General features: G+C 38.1%; 1 pseudogene; it reads right to left on the bottom strand.

The window, feature by feature from the left end:
• Positions 1-236: 236 nt before the first annotated feature.
• LOC149142521 (glutamate receptor 3.3 pseudogene) lies at positions 237-2,550 on the bottom strand (annotated as a pseudogene).
• Positions 2,551-24,738: the final 22,188 nt, after the last annotated feature.

The following is a 24,738-nucleotide window of genomic DNA, read 5'->3' as shown; positions in this document are numbered from 1 at the left end:
GTAGCTGCAGATCATAACTGAAGTGAAAAATAGGAAATCGAATCCTGTTTCTCTACCCTGGTAGATGTCTCTGATTTAAATTTTGGCTTTTCGGTTTCCAACTTTTTGCCTTCCCTGTGCCTTTTTCACCGCTTGGTTTTTGACCTTTTCACCTTTTGTGTCATTCAAGGCCTTCTCCTTTATGCACTGCTTACAACAATACTGATGTGTTCAACGCCTTCCCCCCTTCCCCTATATTATGGACTGGAAATGCGACAAAAATATACGAGCAAGGCTATACAACAAACAACTCCAAGCACTATGAAAAGGCCCCAGAATCTGTTCAGGCCAAACCTACTAGAGTTGCCTTGATTGCTGTTTGTATCACATGTATTATTTTTAAACCACTTATCATGAATTTTCTGAAGTTCACCATTCTCAGAGAGGTTCAGGATTGTTGTCGAAAGGTCGGTTGCCAGCGGGGAATCCTTTGGAAAAGCAAATCCCCATCCACTTTTGGAGAATTTTTCACCCACAATAGTAAATCCACACTGCTTGGATAAAAACAATTGAATATAGGGAAGCTCGTCCACAACTGCTGCTACACCTCCTTTTTTTGGTCCCAAAGACAATGCTCTAGCATATCTCTCTGGTGAATCAAAAGGAACAAGTCTGTATTGGGCTATATTGAATGTTTCTGATAGATACTTTTGAACATATGATCCTGTTTGATATCCTATTGGTAAATTGCTTGATACTAAACTATCAATTCCAGTTATTGTTGTTGAAAGCCGCTGCACTGTGAGGATTGATGTTAGACTTGCAGTGTAACTTTGACTGATGATTAAGATCACAAATAGCCATATGAGAAGCACGGCTCGCCCAAGAGTGCTCTTAGTGTTTTTCTTGTGTGCGAAGAACATTGTAGAGAAAGAAAACTAGAGAACATTACTAACTTGTCGCTGTGGAGGCCCTCGAAACTCAGGGTTTACTCTATGCTCCACAATCCATACAACAGCTCCCATGATGAAAAAAAACACCAGTCGTACACCACATCCCTGGTGAAAATGGATGCAAGAAAGCCCATGGATTCGATTCTATCTCGTTTGCACGAACCACTACAACCAGGCCTGTTTCTATGTAAGGTTGTGTGAAGTCCACAATTTTCGACCGATTTTTCACAATAAGAACGTCTCCAACGACTGCATCATATTTCTGTAAAGCGACCTGCTCCACGAGATCGTTGTAATTGGGTGTAGAATCCCCTGTTCCATAAGGTCTAAATGTGTACTGAACAGTATAAGGAAGCGATTTCACTGCAGCCATAAACACATCAATACAATATCCTTTTACCGCGTTGCTGCCTTTCACTGTTGTCACAAATTCTTTGAACCCTGTCTTTCTTGGCACCCCAATCACAAGTTGGCTGCCATGAACCCAACCCCGTGGCACTGTTTTGCTTTGACCAGGCCATATAATACCAGAGACTGTTAGATTTATATGAGATTCATTATTACTGATGGTAGCTGTATATTCTGGAGGGGTAACTGATAAACCAGTTTGTTTTGACCAGAAACCAATGCTGCGGAAGCCTTTATCAACTACATTGATAATCTCAAATGCGGAGCTCATCAAGTTCCCATTTTTGTCCAAGAGTACAGGACCTGCAATGCCGTTGAAATTAGTTTGTAATATTATCTTTTGTAACTGTGCTCCTCCTTCAAAGACCTTCAGTTCTGCTAGTTCTGATTTGCCTCCGCTCTGACTTGATAGAGAAGATGGTTCTGCAAAAGAGATATTTCCTCCTTGTTTGAAGTAGGTGTTGAGAGAGTGAGCAATCATCAGTATACTGTCATAAGCATATAGTCCAAATGCATTCAAGGAGGCGTTAACCATATTGTCTGTTTGTAATTTTTTCCACCTTTGTGCAATTACACGCTGCTGTCTTGAATTTGGAGTATGTGGACGCAGGCTGATTAAACCTTGAAGTGACTTCATGATGCCTTCTTCAAGTAAACCAGAATCTAAAACAGAAGATAGCCAATTTGTGGCTATCCAGACATAGCCGGTGCTCAACATACCAATGTCCTTGACTTCAGAAAAAAGTTTAAGGCCAGCATTTGAAAACATGTGGACTACAAAAACTCGTGTATCCATCGAAGCCAAGTTTGCCAACACATCACCCATCTGGCTTGGGCCAACTCCAGGAATCATAGCTGCCTTATTGGAAATCTTAGCTCCCACATTTGCCAGAGCATCCCCTAATGCAGAAATTCCATTTCTCCCATGGTCATCATCCATATACACGGCAACAACTTCTTTCCAGCCAAAGGAATCCACAAAATCTGCAATTGCTTCCATCTGAGAAACATCACTGTAGGTCATACGATTAAAATAAGGGTATTCATATGATGTCAGAGTTGGATCAGTAGCTGCAAAGGACAAAAGTGGTATTTGAAGTCCATTTGCTATATGAGATACAACATGAGCAAGGTCGGAGTATTGTGGACCTATTATTGCCACCACATCCTTTTTCATTAACTCCAAAGTTGTATTGAAGACTTGTGTCATTCAAGGTTGCCTCCTCTTTAAGATTGAATCTCCTAGATGTAGATGCAATGTTTAAGGAGTAAATATGTGTGGGTGTATCCTTGTAGGGTATAAATAACTCACACAAGAACTTGTTCACTGCATACTCATCTGCACCATCACTGTAAGAAAGACTCCGAATTTTGAAATAAGTGATTTCATCCAAAAACAGATGGCAATAAGCCAACCTGCCATCTCGACCTGCATGGCCTGTCTCCTAAACATAATGCTCCAAACTTCCAGGCAAACTATAATGAATCACAGCTTTCCACATCGCTCTTGTCAAAGCCCATACCAAACGCTACAGTTGCAACCACCACACGAAGCTTGTTAGAGCAAAACATGTCCTGAGTTTTCCTTTGATCCTTTGCAGGTAAGCCACTATGATAGCTATTTGCATGAATATTATTATCACGAAGAAGCTTTCTGACAGAATCTGTCTCAGCCCACAATATTACCGAATCAAAGTTATCCATTCAATTAAGCTGCATGGAAATGAATATGGATTCCCCAGGACTTTTAGAAAGCTAGGATCTTCTCTTTGTAAATCTCTGGAGTAATTTTTAATATATCCTTTGCAAGCCCATTCAGAGAAAAGTGTAGCTAGACCCATGTCAGCGACAGGAGCTGCTAGGCGCATGTCTTTGAAGCATTTCCTTTGATTCCTTTTCACTCAGCATTGCAACAAGCCATGGTAAAACACATTCCAGTAATTTCAATGGTGTCTTTAAAGATATCTCAGTTGTCTGCTGATGGACTATCTATTTGGAGGCCGCTCTGCGAATTGTTTAGTTTTCTTTTACATGTGTCATCTGAAAAAAATGATTTTCCATTAAAATTTTGCTTTTAATGAACGCACCCAGCTGCCATTCTCCTTTAATACCACGTGCAACCCAATCACAACAAATTCATTACTCTGTTTAGCAGGATCAAAACGTATGATTATGCGCCCTTCATCCCTCTGAACAACGCATTGGTTTAAAAAAGGCAGCCTTTGCGTGCCCAGTATGGAGATAGCCACATTGGAACCTCTTGGTTTGCTTCTTGCATGAGTTCAGACAATAGCCAGCACGACCTGTACGCACTATGTGGTGGACATAGTCATCAATATCATTTGGAAAATCAAAATTAATTACATGCACCACAGTATATGATTTGAAGGTCCAAACTCCCATGAAGAAATCATATGGGATTTGTAGTAGAGATAGAATCCTCCATAGACTATCGGCCAAAAGCAATGTACTTGCTATGTGCAAAACCATATCGAGAGATACAAAACCTGTGCCTAACAGGTTTTAGTGAGAGGAGGATATTGTTCTCATGAATTTGATATGATTTTCAGTTCTGAAATTAAAGTAGCCCCTCGTTTCATCTCCATGCTTGCATCCATTTTTCCGGTCCATACCACGTGCTCTTCTCGTGTAATGAAAATTGATTGGGACAGGAAGGTGCATGTAGGTGTCCAAAAACACAACTTTCACAATCTTTTCGCTTATGCTAAAAGGAGGCCCTATCCCCTATGCTTGGTAACCTTCACTTTTGCAAAGATAGGATCTCAAATTTTAACCCTAAGTGTGGATTGACATGACAAGAGAATCTGCTTCCTTTATAGGGATAAGAATAATTGTTCGGCCCTGAGAAGAATAAGTGTTCAGCCCGGGGAATATTGTATCCAAATAAAAAATAGTGTAGGGGAATGCATGCGAGCGAGCACTTTGAAGCAGATATAGATGATATTACGCCTAATGATACAATGATGATTATGATGAATACGAGGGCAGAAGTAGCATATCGAGTCCACGTGCAGCCACATCTATCGCAACTAAAATAGGCGCATCCCTACTCTTGAAATTTCTCAGAGATTGCTCGCGCTCCTGTTGAGATTTATCTCCATGAATACTTGTTGGAGGAAACCCATTGGACGATAGCCAATATTCCAATGCATCAGCTCCCCTCATCATTATCCGTGAGAAAAAGGAAATGACATGATCTCCCATAAAACTGGCTTGTAGCAAAAAATTCAGGTCCTTTCGGAAATTTGAGGAAGAAATGGTGAAAAAGTTCTTTGGAGGCTCTGTGCGCCACACCTAGTGAGTGCGCCATGCCAGTTTTAGTTTTACACTACGCAGGAGCACCCAGTGCGCCGCGCTACGCCTATGCACTGTGCCTACCTTCTATGTGTTGCAGGACTGATCTTCACATAATTTTGGCCTTTAAAACTCTATTTTCACTTCTCCACGATCTGCTTCATAATTTACTTGGCCTCTTGCAGATTTTACTATGCCAATAAATTAATGAAAACATCTTTCAGAGCAATGGATTTTGATTTTGACTTAGCAAATCGATTATTTGAAGACCTTGACATTTCTTATAAAGAACTTTGTTTTTGATCGGACTGAATAATGAATCTCTTTTCTTTCTTTCTTTGGGATGGTGGCATGTCTTGGCGAAAGATAGCCAAAGGTTACTTTTTTGAAATACTTCAAGGCATGAAACTTTAAAATTCAGATTTATTACAAAAACAGATCTGACAATTTCTTATTCAAAATAGAGTTTTGAACAAGAAATGTCCTTGAATACGCTTGATGATGAAATTTTGAACTAAGAACCTCTTCGAAAACCCTCCTCATGGCCTGCGGGCATTATTCGACATGTTTGAAGACCAACCACTAGACCCAGACTCTAAAAATTACTCTTTTCGACCAAAATGGTATTTGATGACTACAAATGACGAGAAATGAACCTTGGTGAATTTGACTCTGACAGAGGACTGACAAGACTGAGTCTAACATGGCCAACTCACTGAGAAAATAGTCAACTCTCCTTACCAACTAAACGGCCAGCACTGCAGCATTTACTTCTGCATTAATTTCTCCCTGTTTTCAAGATCATTTAATCCTCCTGTAGAGTAGGTGGAAAACGTTATTGCTAGATATTATCTCATTGAGATATTTTGTAAACATTTTTGTAGAAATACCTCCCCAAGCTAAGTATTAGGGGTTGGTGATACCATTCTGGAACTGCACTGTAATTTTGAAAACTCTTCTGAATAAAAAGTCACCAGAATGCTATATTGCTGAACTCTCTCTTTGTGGAATTGATGGTAGAAGACTATGTTGCAGAATTATCGAATTATTTCATGGATCAATAAGTCTTTTTAACTCATGTTTTATTGTTTCTGTGTTTTTATATATCATCTATGTTCATAATCTTAATGACAGAGAAAAATAATAACCCAGAACTTACTTAACTGTACTCTCTGTTCATTTTCTGTTATTATTTATTTTTTCTTCAGAATTAGCATAAGCAGGAATTCTTAATTGCTCATGTTTCCCTGGTTCTTACATCTTGAATATAGTTAAGGAATTCTTAACTGCTCCCTGGCAATATTCATCCACTTTCCCTCTGTTAGCATGATGAAAGATTCTTAGTTGCCCTTCACCCCCTGACCCCATTTCACCTGATTCCAGCTTACAATTTGTTTCATTGTTGATTACCTTGCTCTATAGTACCTCCCTCTATCAAGGAAACAATATCCAGCAGTTTATCTTCATAGACTCCATTAACCCAATGGAATTAACTTCTCATGTTTTTCACCCCTGTTCTATTAAATATCACCATCCAAAAATCAAACAAATACTTGCACTTCATAACTAGCCTAATATACCCAAAAACAAAGCTAAATCATAAAGAGAGAGCCCTCTCTGGCTGCAGATTGGCTAGAATCTGCATCTAAAATATTGGTTAGTGGTTACCTCGACCGTATTCCCTTTTCTTACAACTTTTGGGGAACAACCTGAGTGATAACATCATTGGCGACTCCACTAGGGACCTGAATGATTGTTTGTTACTGCTGTCTAGTTTCTAAAGCTACAGATGGAGCCTGAAGTTAGCCAAACAACCTTTGAAACTGTGTTTGCTATTCAATTACATGAGTAAATAAACACTACTTCATTCTATCTCCAGTCTAGTTTTAGGCTTTGGACAGCTCTCTCAAAATTTGATCAGTTTCCTTATTTCAACATATATGAAGGAAAGGCCAAAGCCTCCTATATTTCAAAAGCTTCCTTCGAAATATTTTCAAACTTGTATTCTTCACATACTTTCAGAAAATACCAAAAAATAGATTTAGAAGCTGGCTCCAAAGAAGAAAATCCATTACACTAGATCAAATCCAGATCCAAATCCTCCAGCTATCTTTGAAAATCTTAATTTGATGCCTAGGATCCATAGAAGCCGAGACAATCAAGAAAATTCTATTGATTTAAACCTTGACACACCTCAACAGAACTCTATCCAAACTGAGCTTACTGTTGGAAAATCATTTTCTGCCATTGCTGCAGCTTCTTCTAGTTCACCATCATCACTTCAAAGCATCTTTTCCACTCCCCCATCCACAACACATATTTCCACTGTTATCCCTATTCTTCCAGTTGTCCCATTTACACCTGCAAGTATGGCAAACCGATATGCTCCCCTGCAATTGCCTGCAAATCCAGGGGCTATGCCACAAGATTATCAAAGCAAGATTACCTATTTTGATGGTACTGGCACCTACAAAGCACAACAACATACTAAGAAAATGATGGATTATTTTAAAAATTATGAAATTGATGATAATGATGTCATAATGAAAATTTTTGTTCAGAGTTTAACCGGTGATGTAAGGACCTGGTTTAGGGCGCTCCCTGTAAACACTATTTCTAACCCAGATGCCCTTTATCAAACTTTTTTAAACAGATGGGAAAAGAAGAAGGACCCATTACACATCCTATCAGAATATGAGAGCTTGAAAAGAGGCCCACAAGAAACTATTCAAGATTACTGTGCCAGATTCAATAATGTGTACAATGCTATTCCTCAGAATCTTAGACCTCCACCAAACTTGGCCTTGATCAAATTCCCTGATGGATTTGATTCTGACATGGCATATCAGCTCAGGGAAAGAGCTCCTCCAAGCTTAGAAGACATGCAGAGTATAGCTGTCAGTGTAGAGGCCAATCTTATTTCTAAATGAGCTCGAGCTAGAGCTGAAAGAAGGACTCCCTTCAAAGAAGAACCTTCTGCATTTGAGCAGAAACTAGATGCAATTATCAAAGGAATGGATAGATTGGGTGATAGAGTAGAAACAATTGAGAGGAAATCTTCTTGGGAGGGTCAACCAAGTAACACCGCAAGAAATCCAAACTTCAGGAAAAATCAGAATCCTAACACCGGGAAGGTTGGTCCTGACCAAAACATTCGACCTCCATTCCAAGAAAACTATGCTGAAGCTTCAACCTCTAGTGAGCCAACAGAGGATACTCAGATTAATTTGATGGGTTTAAACATTGAACAACAAATCTTTTTAACCCAGGATGACCAAGAAGCTCATAGTTTCAATCAACTTAAACCAAATCGGGAAAAACATTTGATTTCAGAGAGGGATATGTTGCAGCTGTCTATGAGGTTCATAAACAATATAAATTAGAAGCAGAATGATAGATGTTCGTGAACCCAACAATTAGACAGATACCAAGCAGCCTAGAAAAGCAAAAGATAAAACTTCCCCTATAGAACTCCCTACTAGAAAAGACCTCAACCCAAAAGAGCCCACGGCTGAGGACATATCAGACTTACAGCCATCAAACAATCATCCATCCACCTCCTTTCCTCCCAAAGAAAATACAAACAAATCTCCTGAAATTGACTTTAAAGTAGATTTAGTTCATAACAGCACTCCTGATAGAGAAAAAACCATTGAAAACACAACAGAAAAAGAAAATCTTGCTGCCCGGAATGCAAAGATTCAAGTGGAAAAACCTTTCAACCTAGAAACTGAAATAGGCAAGTTAAAAATAGCCATTCCACTGTCCGAATTGGCTAAACATGAGGTCTATAGAGAACAAATCAGCAGGTCACTTCAAATTTCAGAGAATAGAGATGCAGTGAATGTCCTAGATGACCAGCCAGAATTAATTTTTGGCCCTGAAGTAAATGGTAAAACAGTAGATGGAGGAATTCCTCCATTCTATGTAAGTCTAAACATCCATGACAAAGTACTTCACAATGCAATGTTTGATTCAGGAGCTTCCCATAATCTAATGCCTAAGTCTGTGATGGAAAAGTTGGACCTAGATATCACAAGGCCATATAAAGACTTGTTTTCATTTGATTCTAGCCAGGTCAGGTGTCTAGGCCTAATCAAAGATTTATGTGTATCTCTAGTTCAATACCTTGCCAAGACAATTTTAATGGATGTGGTGGTAGCTGATATCCCACCAAAATATGGAATGCTTTTGTCTAGATCTTGGGGTGCAAAGCTCCAGCGATCTTTGCAGTTGGACATGTCCTATGCTACCATCTCAGTCTTTGGCCAGCCAAAGAGATTGTACCGGGAAACTTTGATGAAATATGTGGTCAGCAGTCAAAAGAAGCCTCAAAATTTTCCTATGTATTCCAGGCATTCTGATATGGACTCTTTCATTCTATATAATGCTGAAATGTGCCCCCCAACTAATGACAAAATTTTTGAATCAGCACAAGGAAGAATCATAAATGAAGAATCCACTGCTCAAGATTTATAAATTGTTGAAATAATTGATGCAAAAAACACACAAGGCAAACCATATGAGTTACAAAATCCAAATCTGCCCACTAAGAGAGTTTCTAAAACTCCTGATGCTGGTTGTCATCAAGAAATCCTATGGTATCTATAATTTGATGGGTCAATGAATAATCTAGGAGTGGGGGCAGGGATTTGGATACATAACATTCAAAATGATCATGCTGAAGGACATGCATACAAACTTAATTTTAGATGTACAAATAACATGGCTGAATATGAAGCCCTCCTACTAGGACTCAAATTGATCAAAAGTCTAGGGGCAGCAAGGATATCAATTTTAGTAGACTCGGACTTGGTTATTCAACAAATGAGAGGAAACTTTGTCACAAATGATCTCAGGCTAAGAGCTTATAGAGGGGCAGCAATTGAAATACTCAATACCTTTCTAGAGTCACAGCTTACCAAAATTCCAAGAAACCACAATTTGCATGCTCACAGTTTGGCAACATTTGCCAACATTTGTAAGCTGCCATTTGAGCCTAATCATCATTTTTCTGCTGAAATTAAACACAAACCTGTTGTTCCAGACAATGTTAAAAACTGGCAGATGTTTGAAAATGACACTCAGATCAATAATTTATTGACTTTAAAAGAAGAATTTGCAAGCACAAATATAGACACAAGAACCATTTGTGAAGATCATCAAATAGACAAGATTGAAAAACATATTTTAGCTAAAATAGCGAATCAGATTTTGCATCCAACAATCTTTACCAGCAAAGAAGTACAAGAGCTGAAACAAATAAACTTTGATGAAATTACTGAAGGAGAGTCTGAAGTAATTGAGTTAAAGGATAATTTTTTACCCACAGGCTTGACTCCTCTGGAGGATATTTTTGACTCTAATGATATTCCAAGAAAGCCAAAAATGCAGCCATTAAATGCAGAAATTGAGGACTGCAACATAGGCACTGAACAGAAGCCTAAAATGATAAAATTGTCTAAAGCATTGCCACCTGACCAAAAACTGAAATACATTGAGTTGTTTAAAGAATTTCAAGATGTTTTTGCATGGAGCTATGAAGACCTTAAGTCCTATGATACTTCTGTGATCCAGCATACAATACCCTTAAAAGAAAATCAAAAACCTTTTAAACAAAAACTTAGAAGGGTCAATCCTGTCCTCCTTCCCCTTATTGAAAAGGAAGTCAAAAGAATGTACGAAGCTGGAATAATTGCACCCATTAGATTTTCAGAATGGATCTCAAATCTAGTACCCACTAGGAAGAAAACGGGAGAAATAAGGTTGTGTGTTGACTTGAGAAATCTGAATAAAGTCTCTTTAAAGGATCATTACCCCTTACCCAAGATGGACCACATTTTGCAAAGGGTAGTAAGTGCCTCAAGAATTTCACTACTAGATGGATTCTCAGACTTTAATCAGATCCTAGTTCACCCTGATGATCAAGATAAAACTGCTTTTACAACAACTTGGGGAACTTTCATGTATGTAAAAATGCCTTTTGGACTTAAGAATGTAGGGGAAAATTTTCAACGAGCAATGGACATAGCTTTTGCTAAGGAGATTCATGACTTCCTAGTCATATACCTTGATGATCTCACTGCTTTTTCCAAGTCAGATCAGAAACACCTAGATCATCTTAGACACGTGTTTTTAATATGCAAAAAATATGGCATATCACTCAATCCTAAGAAATCATTAGTTGGCCTAGAAGAGGGCAAACCGCTAGGTCACATAATCTCAAAAGATGACATCAGAATTGACCCAGATAGAATACAAGCCATTTTACAAGTTCCTCACCCTAGAAATATCAAAGAACTGCAAGCTTTTCTAGGAAAAATCAATTTTCTAAGAAGATTCATACCCAACTTGGCTGAACTGATAAGATTTCTCAACAACATGCTGAAGAAAGATTCCAAAGTCAAGTGGACAATGGAAGCTAAGCAAGCCTTTGAAGAAATCAAAATAGCTTTAACTAAAACACCAGTCCTCACAAGCCCGAAATTTGATAGGGATTTCATAATCTTCTCGTTTGCATCAGAACATACTATTGTTGTTGTCCTATTACAGAAAGATGACCAAGGATGTGAAAAACCAATAGCCTTCTTCAGCAAAGCACTTAGAGATGCACCTTTAAAATATCAAATCATGGAAAAACAAGCTTATGCCCTTGTAAAAGCTATTAAGGATTTCAGAGTTTATATCTTATACTCTCATGTAATAGCTTATGTGCCAAATGTTGTGGTCAAGGATATCCTAACTCAAGAAGGACTTGAAGGCAAGAGAGGCAAATGGATAGCTAACATCTTCGAATATGACATTGAAATCAAACCAAAAAAGCTGATAAAAGGTCAAGGATTAGCCAGATTAATGATTGAAACCAACTTTCAAGTCCTTGACATCAATGAACTGGATAACGAACAGGAGATGGCGACTCCACAGATCAATCAAGTCTTTTTACAATCACCTTGGTATGTTGATATAGTCTATGTTTTGTTAAACGTGCAGGCTCCTCCAGGGTTATCTAGAACTAAAAAGATATTTCTGAAAATGAAAGCTTCAAAATTCGGTCTTATAGATAATGTTTTTTCTTGGAAAAATCATGAAGGAATTCTACTAAATTGCTTAACAAAGAATGAAACTGACAAAGTGCTGAAATAATTTCATGCAGGGGACTGTGGTGGACATTTGTATTTGGAATCAACTGCTGATAAAATCCTAAGAGTTGGGTTTTATTGACCCTCCCTGTTTGCTGATGTAAAGAAATTTGTAGTTTCTTGCGATAAATGTCAAATCTTTGAAGGCAAGAGAAGGCTGCTACCTCTACCCCTAAAACCCATTTCCACTGAAAGACCATTTCAACAATGGGTTTAGATTTCATTGGGGAAATTCACCCTCCCTCTTCTGGTCAGCATAAGTGGATTTTGACTGCGACATATTACTTCACTAAGTGGATAGAAGCCATCCCTTGTAGGCAAGCTAATGATTCAGTCATCATGCAATTCCTAGAGACCAATATTTTGTCTAGATTTGGTTGTCCGGAAAAGATTATAACTGACAGTGCTGCTGCTTTTAAATCCAAAAGAATGATCAATTTTTGTCATAAATACCACATTACCTTAGGCCACTACACTGCCTATTACCGTCAAGGTAATGGTCTAGTTGAATCATCCAATAAAAGCTTGATCAACATCATTAAGAAAGTATTGGAGGAAAACACGAAAAATTGGCATTAGAAGCTTATCAATGCACTCTAGGCAGACAGGTTGACAACCAAAAGATCCATTGGAAAAAGCCCCTATGAATTGGTTTATGGCATGGAAGTTGTATTCCCTTCATCTTTGGGAATCCCTATGATAAAATTCTTGCAAGAAATGCAAGCAGAACCCAATGACATTCAGAGGAGAATTAATCAAACTATTCATTTACAGTAGACTAGAGAAGAAGTGCATCAAAGATCTCAAGTTCTACAAGAAAAACTTAAGAAGATTTTTGACAAAAGGACAAAGGTAGAACACTTTTTCATAGGATACAAAGTACTCAAATGGGATTCCAGAAGGGAAGATAAAGGAAAACATGGGAAATTTGACTTCCTATGGAAAGGACCTTTCGCTATTCAAGCTGTATAAGGAAACAACACCTACTTTTTGAAAAGACTGGATGGTACAGAAGCAAAAGATAGGTCAGTCAATGGCTGGATGCTCAAGCATTATTTTGATCCCCTTTGCTGAGATTTCAGGACTGTAATTTGTACATAATAGTGTCTATTTTCTGCGGTTTATTACAGCAATAGGATAAGGAATATGCAGCAAATTTTGAGAAAAAGCCAAGGAACTGTGCGACCTTTTTATAGTACCTTTTTAGTTTATCAGAGGAATTGAAGAAGAAGACTTCGGAGCTGAAAACATGATGGAAAACACTAAGACAAACTATTAAAACAGGGCTACAATTGTTTCAATGAATCTATGAAAAATATATATGTGTTGCAGAAATACAGTTTGGTTATTTACAGCTAAGGAAAATTTTCAGGTTGCAGCAAGAGTTGAATATAAGGCTATCTGACCTCCTATTCTTGGCTTTTCACCTGGAAAATCCATCCCCAAGTGGAGCCACTACTATGCTCCTATACCAATAGGTGTCATATTTCATGATTGACTGATGAAATGCCAAATATGTTCATCCTTGCCATGCTGCAAAGGTTCCATATTTTGAAAGAATAAAAAATTTAAAAAATGAAAAGACGGTAGGCTCTAAAAGAAAAATCAAAAGGGAAAAAGAATGAATTGCTAAAAAAGAGAAAAAATGAACCCCAAAGAAAAGACCAGGAAAGTGTGCTAATCCAAAATGCCACTACTGTACTATTTTTGCAAAAGAATCTCACTTGTGTGCAATCAATTTACTCTTGCCACAGTTGATGGATGGCCAAAACAGCTTAATCCTAGCTAGTCCATGTTAAATTTCTTGTTTTAGAACTAGAGAATAAGATATGTCCAAACAGTTCAAGCTTGGCAGATAAGTAGTTAGGTAGAGACGCACAGGTGCTCAACAGCTAAATCTGAGCCCTTGGAAGAAATAAGCGCAGACTTAGATAGGAGGGCAGTTAAAAGAAAAGAAGAGAGTAAGGGTCTGCTAGTTTAAATGCACCCAAGGAAAAAGGAAGAGAAAATGTTAGGTGTATTAGGCTGGGTAGGTAGTTCTGGTGTTGCAGAAGCAATTTTGTGAGCAATTTTGTCTTTTGAATATAATTTACCTCGTGGATATCACAAGTACCATGGAAAGATGGCTATAAAACAGATGAAGCATGACTAATTTCCCTCCTCATTTCTCCAATAACATTTACTAATTTCCCCACAAGGACATTGAGATCTACTCCGTGCTCCTAGTTCACTTCATTTCATGAAAAAAACTAAGTGAAACTCTATTTTTACTTAGGATAATAAAGTCACATTTCTTGTGTAAAAATGCCTTTCTTCCATGTTTCTAAGTTTCTAAAATTCATGATTGAATCCCTTTTTATTTCCCTAAGCCTAAGTTTTACTTTTTAAACTTAGTGTCTTGATCAAACCTACCTTTCATATTAACATGCTAACTTTATTATGTAGTTCCTATATAAATGTTTCCCCGACCCTATTATATAAAATACGTAAAAACCCCGAAATTTTTAATATCCCGTCCCGAGCTTATTTATAGCCATATATTAATGTTTTAAAGGGGGTCCAAGGTTTATCCGAAACCTTATGGACAACCCTCCCCATGCACGCATTTATCAGGTTTGATTAACGCTTGGTTAATGAGCACTTAAGACTCCCCGTAATCAACCACAAATAACCACAAAACCTTTGAAAAATGTTTTAAATTGATGGCAGGTCCCCACACCATACTCCTCCGTAAAGTCCATCAACTATTGACCATTTGATCAGGGCTTTCCCATCAGACTACTCACAGCAATTTCGGAACCCCTACGACGGTTGAAGATTAGCACCCGGGAAAATGGTGGTTTTGTTGTCGTACAAGAAACATGTGGCGCCTGCCCAGTGTTGTCGCGACCCCTCCGCCCAAAACAACTTTTGTCCAAAAGCGGTACGGGATAATACCATTTACCACCCCGTGCTTCCCCCCCGCCGATGTCATCACCCACGTCATCTACCACTTCACCTCCATGTCATTTTCCACATCATCGACCACATCACCCACCGTACCCCGCTACACGACAAGTATTACGTCATGCTGACGTCACCCGAAAAACGTGCCAAAAGCCCACGAAGCCAAATTTTGTTAAAAAAGCCCGTTAAACTGTCGTTTTTGCTCATTTCTGTTCATTATTATTACAAAGTCGTTGCGTACAAATTTACATCCAGGAAACTACAGGAGCTTCAGCCCGCCACCCGGCCTCTGTAATCTGGCATCCTGCTCTGCAAATCATTGTCGAACCTGCCATTTACTCTCGTATACGTCCCAAAAACATAGGTATTTACTCAATTACCTCCAAACCCTATGTATTTCCAATTTTTTTCTCTGAATTACATTCGTAAAACAAAAAATCGCACAAATTCAGTCTATAGCTCTTGAAAAATACACCCCAACCATCCCTTTTTTTCCATTTTCCGCAAAAAACCTGTTTTGTCCATTTTTCGGCAAAAAAGCCAACTTCCATAGCTAAAAACATAGTGAGAAAACATGGAAACTCCTGCGCCTGTCACCCTCAATATTGCGCCCCTCAATGCACCACACAAAGAATTGGAATGGTTGCCCCTTGCTGATAGAGATTTCCAGATTAATCACTTAATTGGTGATGAGCCTCACCTCTAGGCTTTTTGTGAAATTAGGAATAGCCACCATGGCAATACCGATGTCTATTGAATTTGGGAGTCCAACATGCCCATGTAGAACCTCCCCTCAATAAATGTGCTCCCTGATATCATCCACTTATGCTGTGCCAATTATGACCCCACTCAAAGAGCAGTTATGGCTCCATCTAGGACTGTCTTATTTTACATTACCCCTGAATCGATAAATGAGATGCTACACTTTAAGCCAACTCAGCCTCTGGCTCCTCTTTCCATGGGATTCTTGCTTGACCAAGGTGCCAAACTGCCCAATTTAGAGATAACCAGAATAGCTCAATTATTCATGAAACCAAATTGCCAGCCCCAACAACCTCCTCCTTATCTACATACTTGGTTCACTGAAGCAGGAAAATTCATCGTAGCCATGGTTTCCTACATCCTAGGATTTAAAACCAGTGAGTATGTTGATGAGACTACCTTAGTTTTGTTGTCCATGTTTACTCCATGACAGCCCCCTGCCATCAAATATGATTATGACAACTTTATAGCTGATAAGATCCATGAGAAATTTATGAACCCGAACCGAGAAAGAGTGTTTAAATACACATCATACATATATCATCTGCTGCTGTACAATCAACCAGATAGTTTTCAAATTCCCCTTAGAAAATTGGATCTCAAAGGAGAGCAAAGGTCTGTAATCTTCCGGACCTCAGTCTTCCACCGTGTTAGTGACTCCCCTTATATTTATTTTGAATTCATTGACCTGTTCATACATCCAGCCTCTTCTTTATTGATGACAACTCCTCCTGCCAGACTCTCTGGTGAAATGCAGAAAATTTTACAGCTCTCAAAAAGCTATAGTATAGGTGACTGGTACTTTTACCAGAATCACACTGAGATCAGGATATATGGCTGTGAGCTGTGCCCCTATAAACTGCCAAAGTATGTGCCTATGAGACTGTTTGCCCTGGAATACTTTAGGCAATTTATTAGCTCAGATTTGACTCATTTCTATGTTGCCAAGAAAAAGGCACAGCTAAAAATAAGAAATCAATTGGGCCCATTTGTCTTCAATAAAAGGGAAGCCTGGGAAGAGGCTGACAAGATTTTGGGGGATCAACTTAAGTTGAAACAAAGTTTTTATTGGGCACCATATGTCCCCGAACATTTCATAAGTTATAGAAAAGTGAAAAACAATCTAACAGCATATGTTCATCACAAGATCCCTGAAATTCAACAATATGCTAACTAACAAGAATGGGTAGAAGGCACATTAGTTGAAGAGATTACTGAGGGAGAAAAATTGGAAAAATCCATGAAAGTTCTTGAAAAAACACTTGACCTGGACTCTTTTGGACAGGTGTCCTTCAAGCTACCTCAGTGCACAGGAGGTGATACATCTTTTTCATGGACTTCTCAGCAGCCCACACAAAAAGCCAGTACAGGGTCAGCAAAGTGCAAGGAGGTAATAGGTTCAGAGCAGGACATAATGACAGACCAACCAGCTACATTAAAGGAACAAGGCCAAGGGCAGGTTCCTCCAACTCAGACAAAGGCCCCATAAATCCCTGCACTATAAACTCCTCTAAATGAGGAAAGAGGCAAGAAAAGGGACAGGCAAGAAGACACACCGATCAGTGGTTCTGCACAACAACCAGGGGAGAAAAGGTAGAGATTGAACACTCTATCAGAGGAGGAGTTTATTCAGGAGACCACAGACAGTCTAAGGGAAGAAAGGGTAGTCAGCCAGGATACATCCTCGGTCACCGAAACATCAGCCAGTTCACACAGGCAGGAGATCGGAAGACAACATAGTGTGGAATTCTCTTCTGCCAAGCCACAAAGCAGGCAAGGCTCTGACATTAAGAAGACATTTACTGAAATAAAGGCAAAGAATGAGCCAATAAGAATTCAACTTTATAATCACTTACTGAAGATGGCCCCCACAAATCAACAAAGGCTTATGTCGACATATGACATTCAAGAAGGAAAGATGATTCTTAGTCACTTTAAGCCCAATATGTAACAGCCACAGTCAGCTGCTGATTATAGCAGGACCAATCTGGAAGTATTAGCCAAAGACATTCATCCAATGGACCAGATTGAGTTGCATAAAAAAACTGGAGAAATGGTATACTCCACATTTGCAGATAAGGCATTCTTAGCCCACAAATTGCACAACTCATTAAATAATACCTCTGCCCAATTAGAGTTGGAAAAGGCTTCCTCTTTATCCAAGGATAATAGGATAAAATCCTTGGAAGAAATTATCTTGAGCTGGGACATGATCCCAAGGATTCCAAAGGCATTAAAGCATTAATAAAAAAGAAGGAAGAAGACATTGCAGCTCTCAGGAAATAGCTCAAGCTGTCCATTACTATGCATCCCCAAACTACATAGATTGTTGAGCAGAAATCACAGGAAGATATGATGGACTTGCTAATGAGAATGAATAAGATATTGGCAGAAACAAAGCAGGCATTGGAGAAAGCACTATAGGAAATGCAGGGAGTGTCGACCTCCCAGCCATCTCAAATAGATCCAATAGTTACAACTGCTCCTCCTATAATTACAACAGCAATCCCTACTACTTTCCCTGCATCAACAGTACCAAGTACTTCAACAACAATAGCAATAGGCAGTAGCACTACCATGACCACTGAGGAAGTAATAAAGGCTATGGAGGATCTAAGACTCCAAGTATCAGAATTAAAGGATGCTAAAGAGAAATTGGCCAAGTTGGAAATACGTTATGACAAATCTAAAATGACTGTGGTCGAAAAAACAAGGGAGGTAAAAGCATTAGAGAATAAAGTAAAGGCATTGGAAGATGACCTCTCTTTAGACAAGCCTCTGGGAGAAATCAGGGGCATTTTGTTGGCTAACATCAGTGAATCAATTAGTAATGAATGGAAACCAATACAAATAATTCATGAGAAGATTCATTTGGTAACAACAACTCAAGTAGAGAGTCAGAAGGCCAGGGATTTATTAGGACACATGCCCGAACAAGCCAATAGGCTAATACAGTTTTTGAACACCCACACCAAGGAAGAGCTGGTAGCACTAGATATCAAGGACAGGAAAAGCACCATCCTAACAATTAAAAGAGTTCTGACCATGAGGAACTTCATACAAAATCTTGAGAGGAAGTGCCAAGACATAAAAATGGAGATAAATGCTTTCACACAGAAGTTTATAGCTTTGGAGGAAAAGGGTATGCCCAGTTTATTCACCAATGACTATAGACTGATGACACATGCAGACTATGTACACAGGTTTAATACATATGTGGATAATCAAGTCATAGCATCATCAAGTTCTGCAGGAGAGAAGGCACTCCCATCTAGACAGAGCCTGTATGACCATTTAGAAAAATTATTTTTTATTGAGCATGAAGTGAGACATCTTTTCACAGTCCAGCCTACTTTCTTCAGGTACACGGATGCTGATGAAAATCCAATAAAAATGTCTAGACACCAATCACCAGATGACCAACGGTGGCAAAGCATGTTAGAGATCCTGTAGGCATATCTCTGATTTCTTTGTATCTTTGGGAAATCAAAAGATCGTGTCATGCAGCATAAAGTGGAAAACAGGAAGGGACATAATCAAGCTGGAGGAACAATATATTATAGATGGTCTAGATGCAGCCGAGAGAGCTGACACAGCAGCATGCAATATCAGCGGAAATTTCCACCGACCGACTCACTGAGCAAATAGTCAACTCACCTTACCAACTAAACGGCCAATACTGCAGCATTTACTTCTGCATTCATTTCTCCCTGTTTTCAAGATCATTTACTCCTCCTGTAGAGTAGGTGGAAAACATTATTGCTAGATATTATCTCGTTAAGATATTTTGTAAAAAATTTTGTAGAAATACCTCCCCAAGCTAAGTATTAGGGGTTGGTGATACCATTCTGGAACTGCATTGTAATTTTGAGAACTCTTCTGAATAAAAGGTCGCTGGAATGCTATATTGCTGAACTCTCTGGTTGTGGAATTGATGGCAGAAGACTATGTTGCAGAATTCTCGAATTATTTCATGGATCAATAAGTATTTTTAACTCATGTTTTACTGTTTCTATGTTTTTATATATCATCTGTGTTCATAATCTTAATGACAAAGAAAAAGAATAACCCAGAACTTACTTAACTGTACTCTGTGTTAAATTTATGTTATTATTTATGTTTTCTTCAGAATTAGCATAAGCAGGAATTCTTAATTGCTCCTGTTTCCCTGGTTCTTACATCTTGAATATAGCTAAGGAATTCTTAACTGCTCCCTGGCAATATTCATCCACTTTCCCTCTATTAGCATGATGAAGGATTCTTAGTTGCCCTTCAACCCCTGACCCCATTTCACCTGATTCCAGCTTACAATTTGTTTCATGGTTGATTACCTTGCTCTGTAGTACCTCCCTCTGTTAAGGAAACCATATCCAGCAGTTTATCTTCATAGACTCCATTAACCCAATGGATTGAAATTCTCATGTTTTGCACCCCTGTTCTATTAAATATCACCATTCAAAAATCAAACAAATACTTTCACTTCATAACTAGCCTAATATACCCCAAAATAAAGCTAAATCATAAAGAGAGAGCCCTCTCTTGCTGCATATTGGCTAGAATCTTCATCTAAAGTATTGGTTAGTGGTTACCTCGGCCGTATTCCCTTTTCTTACAACTTTTGGGGAACAACCTAAGTGATAACAATTTCCTTTGATGTTCTATCTAAGGAACTTACCATGTAAATTCCTACATGGTATCAGAGCAATTTGAGGGCCGCATCTGTTGTTGATCCAAATCTAAGGCCAGTACAACTGCATCCGACTGTTTCTTCCTAGATATACTATTGCTAACTGCTTTCGGGCCGAGGGGACTGTGCTATTGTGTTAGGATCATCTATTCCAGTGAGGAACCCCTTTGGTTTATTTAGCTCTCTATTTTTTATTACTGGATCTATACCTTTCATTTCTGTGTATGCTCTTTGCCCTGCGAATTTGTGCGATCTGGGCAAATAAGAAACAGAAGAAAAAAAAAAGGATTTTTCTCATGTGTATGCTCTTTTCTGCTGTGCCTTATTTTGATCTCAGAAAATCAGAAACATTGAGGAAAATATTTAGTTTCCAGCTAAATCTAAATTCAAGCAGTAAGGTTTTCTTTTTTGTATATCCATGTTAGGTTTTGTGGTTTCTCAAGTGACTAAAAAAAACCCTTCCTCTTTTCCAAAAATTACTAAATTTTTAAACTAGCTCACTTGGTCCAAAGTTACTTTATGAGAATAGAGGTCTTGAGTTCAAGTTTTTCTTTTTGTGGAGTTATTTTTTCAAAAAACACATGTAACTTATGTTTTAAAGCTACTTTATGTAAAAGTGTTCTCACCCATTATAAAAATTGAGTCACTTACAATTCTAAAGTCTCTTTATCTTTTATTTAAGTTACAATTTAGTGGCTAGCTCATAAAGTACCATTGTAAAAATGAATTTCGCTTATTTATAAAATAGAGTCACATATTGTTTTTTGATGTGATCTAATTAGGTTAAGTTTGGAGGGGGGGGGACCTTTTTAATATAGCATTACCATTCATTTCCACACATTCATGCACTTTGTCAGCATCTTCAACAACGTTTCTTCAAAAATCCATAACTTCTTCATTTCGTTATTATTGACAACACCAACTACTTCCAATGGTGGTCCTACATTGTGGATTTACTTAGAAGTAAAGGTCTTTACAGAATAGCCTCATGCTAGAAACCGGACCTCAAGATGAACATAAGGTAGACAAATGGGAAAATAGGCAAGATCAAGCATGTGGGTTGATAGGGATGTCTATTTCTCCAAACCTTAGATTCCATATCATAGAATTTGATACTCCTAATGAAGCAATGAAACATCTCGCTAAAGTTTTTAGAATTAAAAACTGAATTAGAGCCCATCAACTCGAAAATGAGTTGCTTACATTGGACCCCAATAACTTTTCTTCCATTAAATATTTTTTATCCAAGTTCAAGACCCTAAGACTTCTCTTGGAAGGTGCTAAGGTTAAGAAAGAAGATGGTAGCCTTATCTATTCCATTCTTACTAAGTTGGGACTAGCCTATTCTGTGTTTGTTTCCTCCTTCCATTCTACTAGAGAAGCCTTTATTTCCCAAGGACAAGACTACAAGTCCCCCACTTTTGATGGCTTTTGTGATTCTTTAATAAGAGAACAAGAAAGCCTCTTATATCTTGGTCTTATTAATCTTGGAAACTCTTCTAAGAAAGCCTTAATTTCCCAGCAACAACCAATTTCAAAGAATCCTAAGAAGAAATATCCTAAAAATAATGGTCCTAAGCCAAACAAGGGTCCTAAGCAATTTCAGACTCAAAATGAAAAATCATTTCAACAAAATGATAAGGAAAAAAAGACAAAAGGAAGAAGATTGATAGACATTGCCACTTTTCTAATCGAGATGGCCCTTTAGAATCCAAATTCTTCAAGATGATGGAAGCCTTGGATGCAGAAATGAAGAATCATAACATCCATTTGGAGCACTGTTCAACTTCGACTTCATCTTTAGGATTAGTACTTTCTGCATGTGGTTGTCAAGCATCTCGGTCTGGTTATGCACTAAATGTATCTTTTTCTTCTCATTTTCATGAGTAACTCATTGATTCTAGAGCTTCTTATCACATGGCCAAAAAAAATCCAGGTTTTCTCCTTTAAATGATTGTAACACCAAAAATATATATGTTGGCGATGCTATATCTCTTAGTGGTGTAGGTATTGGAACTGTTCATCCAGACAATGGTCAATTTAATGATGTATTATGTGTTCCAACCTTATCTTGCAATCTTCTATCTGTATATCAGATAACTCATTCAAGTGAAGGTAAAATTGTTGAATTTTCACCTCACGCTATTGTAATTAAGGACCTAAGAGATCCTAGATAGATTTTAGCTACTAGTATTGCTGATGATTCTACAAGGTTATATAAGTTTAACAACTTTAGGTCTTCAAATCTTCCCTCGGTATTTTTTGCTCATAATGATAAAGTGAGAAAAATTTGGCATGAGTGATTTAGTCACTAAACTATTGCTCCCTTTAGAATCTATGTAAAGAAAATATGGTGATAGGTATTCCAATGGTATCTTGCAGAGATGGTGTTTGTTCTGGATATGTACATGGAAAAAATCATCGAGATAGTTTTGAAAAACGTGCGTCTTGGCATGCCTCAACCCCTTTACCGCTTGTGCATAGTGATTTATGTGGTCGAGATTTTTCACGAATCGTGTCTCCTTTGCAAACCATGATTAAAAAGAACTCAAATTTTAAATGGGACCAAGATGAACATGAAGCATTCGACCTGATCAAACAAGTTATTATTAATGCTCCATCTTTAGCAACTCTGAATTTTTCAGAGCCTTTTATTTTATACACATTTACCTCAGATAAGTCATATGCTGCGATACTCACTCAAGCAAATCAAGAGAAAGCAGAAGCCCCAATTGCTTTTTTCAGCTCAAATTTATAGGGTGCTGAATTAAATTATTCAGACGTGGAGAAACAGGCTGATGCTGTTTTCAAAGCGGTCAAATACTTCAGACCTTTCTTACTCAAAGCTCATGCTAAAGTTATAGTACCATTTCCAGCGATAAGGAATCTTCTAGTACAAAAGGATGTGGGTGAGAAAAGGGCCAATTGGGTTACTGCCTTACAGGAATATGACATTGAAATTAAACCAGCGAACATTGTAGGAGGTCAAGGCTTCTACAAAATGTTGGCTAGAGCGTCGCAAATTTCTGAAATTCCATCTGCAGAGGCACAAATGTGCGAGGTAAGCCTAAATGATGCAGAGTCAGTATACACTGATATCATTTATTATGTTAAGAATGGGTATGCTCCTTCACACCTCGATCATACTAAGAAAAGAGATCTTAGGTTGAAAGCCAAACAATATCAGCTCATAAATGATATTCTTTTTAGAATAAATTATGATTCTGTTCTTCTCAAGTGTCTTGAGAAATCTGAAGATGAAAAGTTTTTGCAGGAACTCCACGATGGGCCGGCAGGCGGACACTATGTTGGAGATGCTACTGCACATATAATCTTGCGCACAGGATATTACTGGTCCATGTTATTTAAAGACTCGCACAGTTACGTGAGGAGATGTTAAGTCTGCCAAACTATTGCTGGAAGACAAAAGAAGCCATCCTTGCCACTACAGCCGGTAAACAATGACCAACCTTTCAGTCAGTGGGGATTGGACATAATAGGTGAGATCGTTCCTCACTCTTCTAAGCAGCATAGATACATCCTCACAACAACGGATTATTTTACTAAGTGGGTAGAAGCAGTTCCACTCAAAACAGCTAATTCTGAAAATATCATTGAGTTCATAGATCAATTTATAATCATCAGGTTTGGATTCCCTTCCGCTTTAATGTTTGATAATGCATCATACTTTTCTGGAAATGCAATGACTGAATTTGCACTTAAAAGAGGATTTAAACTTAAATATTCAGCCAATTATTACCCACAAGGCAATGGGTTAGCTGAGTCCACAAATAAAAACCTAATCAGGATTATCAAAAGAATAGTTGACCAAAATCATAAGAATTGGTACAAGACTTTGATATATGCTTTATGGGTAGACCGAATAATGCAAAAATCTTCTATCGGCACTTCTCCCTTTAATTTAGTTTATGGGAAAGAAGTGGTTCTTCCGACTCACTTAGAAATTCCCTCTTTGTCTCTAGTTCAATACATTGATGAAGTACCCACTTCCTCCTTACAGCTAAGACAAATGGAAATAATCAAATTAGAAGAACAACGGGAACAGGCTAGGAAAATGCATGCTCATCATCAAGCACTAGTAAAATCCTCTTTTGATTCAAACATAATGACCAGAAAAGATTTTCAGATGGGCGATTTAGTTTTAAAGTGGGACAAAGCTCATGAAGAGAAAGGCAAACATAAAAAATTTCAAAGAATGTGGCTTGGTCCTTTTCAAATTGTAGAAGTCATAGGTCCATCAATGTTTGTGTTACAAGATTCAGTAGGTAAGAGGGATCCTTTGCCTGTTAATGGACAAATTCTCAAGAAATATTTTCCATAGAAGATTATTCTTCTATTTTGTAGAGTATTGGTTTTTCTTTTCATAATAAAACCAGTTGTGAGTGATTACAATAGGCATTTACAGAAAAGATACCAATTCTCTTTCAGATTTTGAACTTTTCACTTGTATAAATAGCAAATCTTTTGGAAAATTGATCTTTATTATTGATAGATATAGTTAAAAACTCTAGCCTGGATATGATACTAG

This window comes from Pinus tabuliformis, chromosome X (assembly GCF_031772625.1).
Source record: "Pinus tabuliformis cultivar Carrire ecotype Pingquan chromosome X, CPIR1, whole genome shotgun sequence".
Lineage (NCBI taxonomy): Eukaryota > Viridiplantae > Streptophyta > Pinopsida > Pinales > Pinaceae > Pinus > Pinus tabuliformis.
The sequence above is the reverse complement of the archived record's forward strand: the minus strand, read 5'-3'. Positions and strand labels throughout refer to the sequence as shown.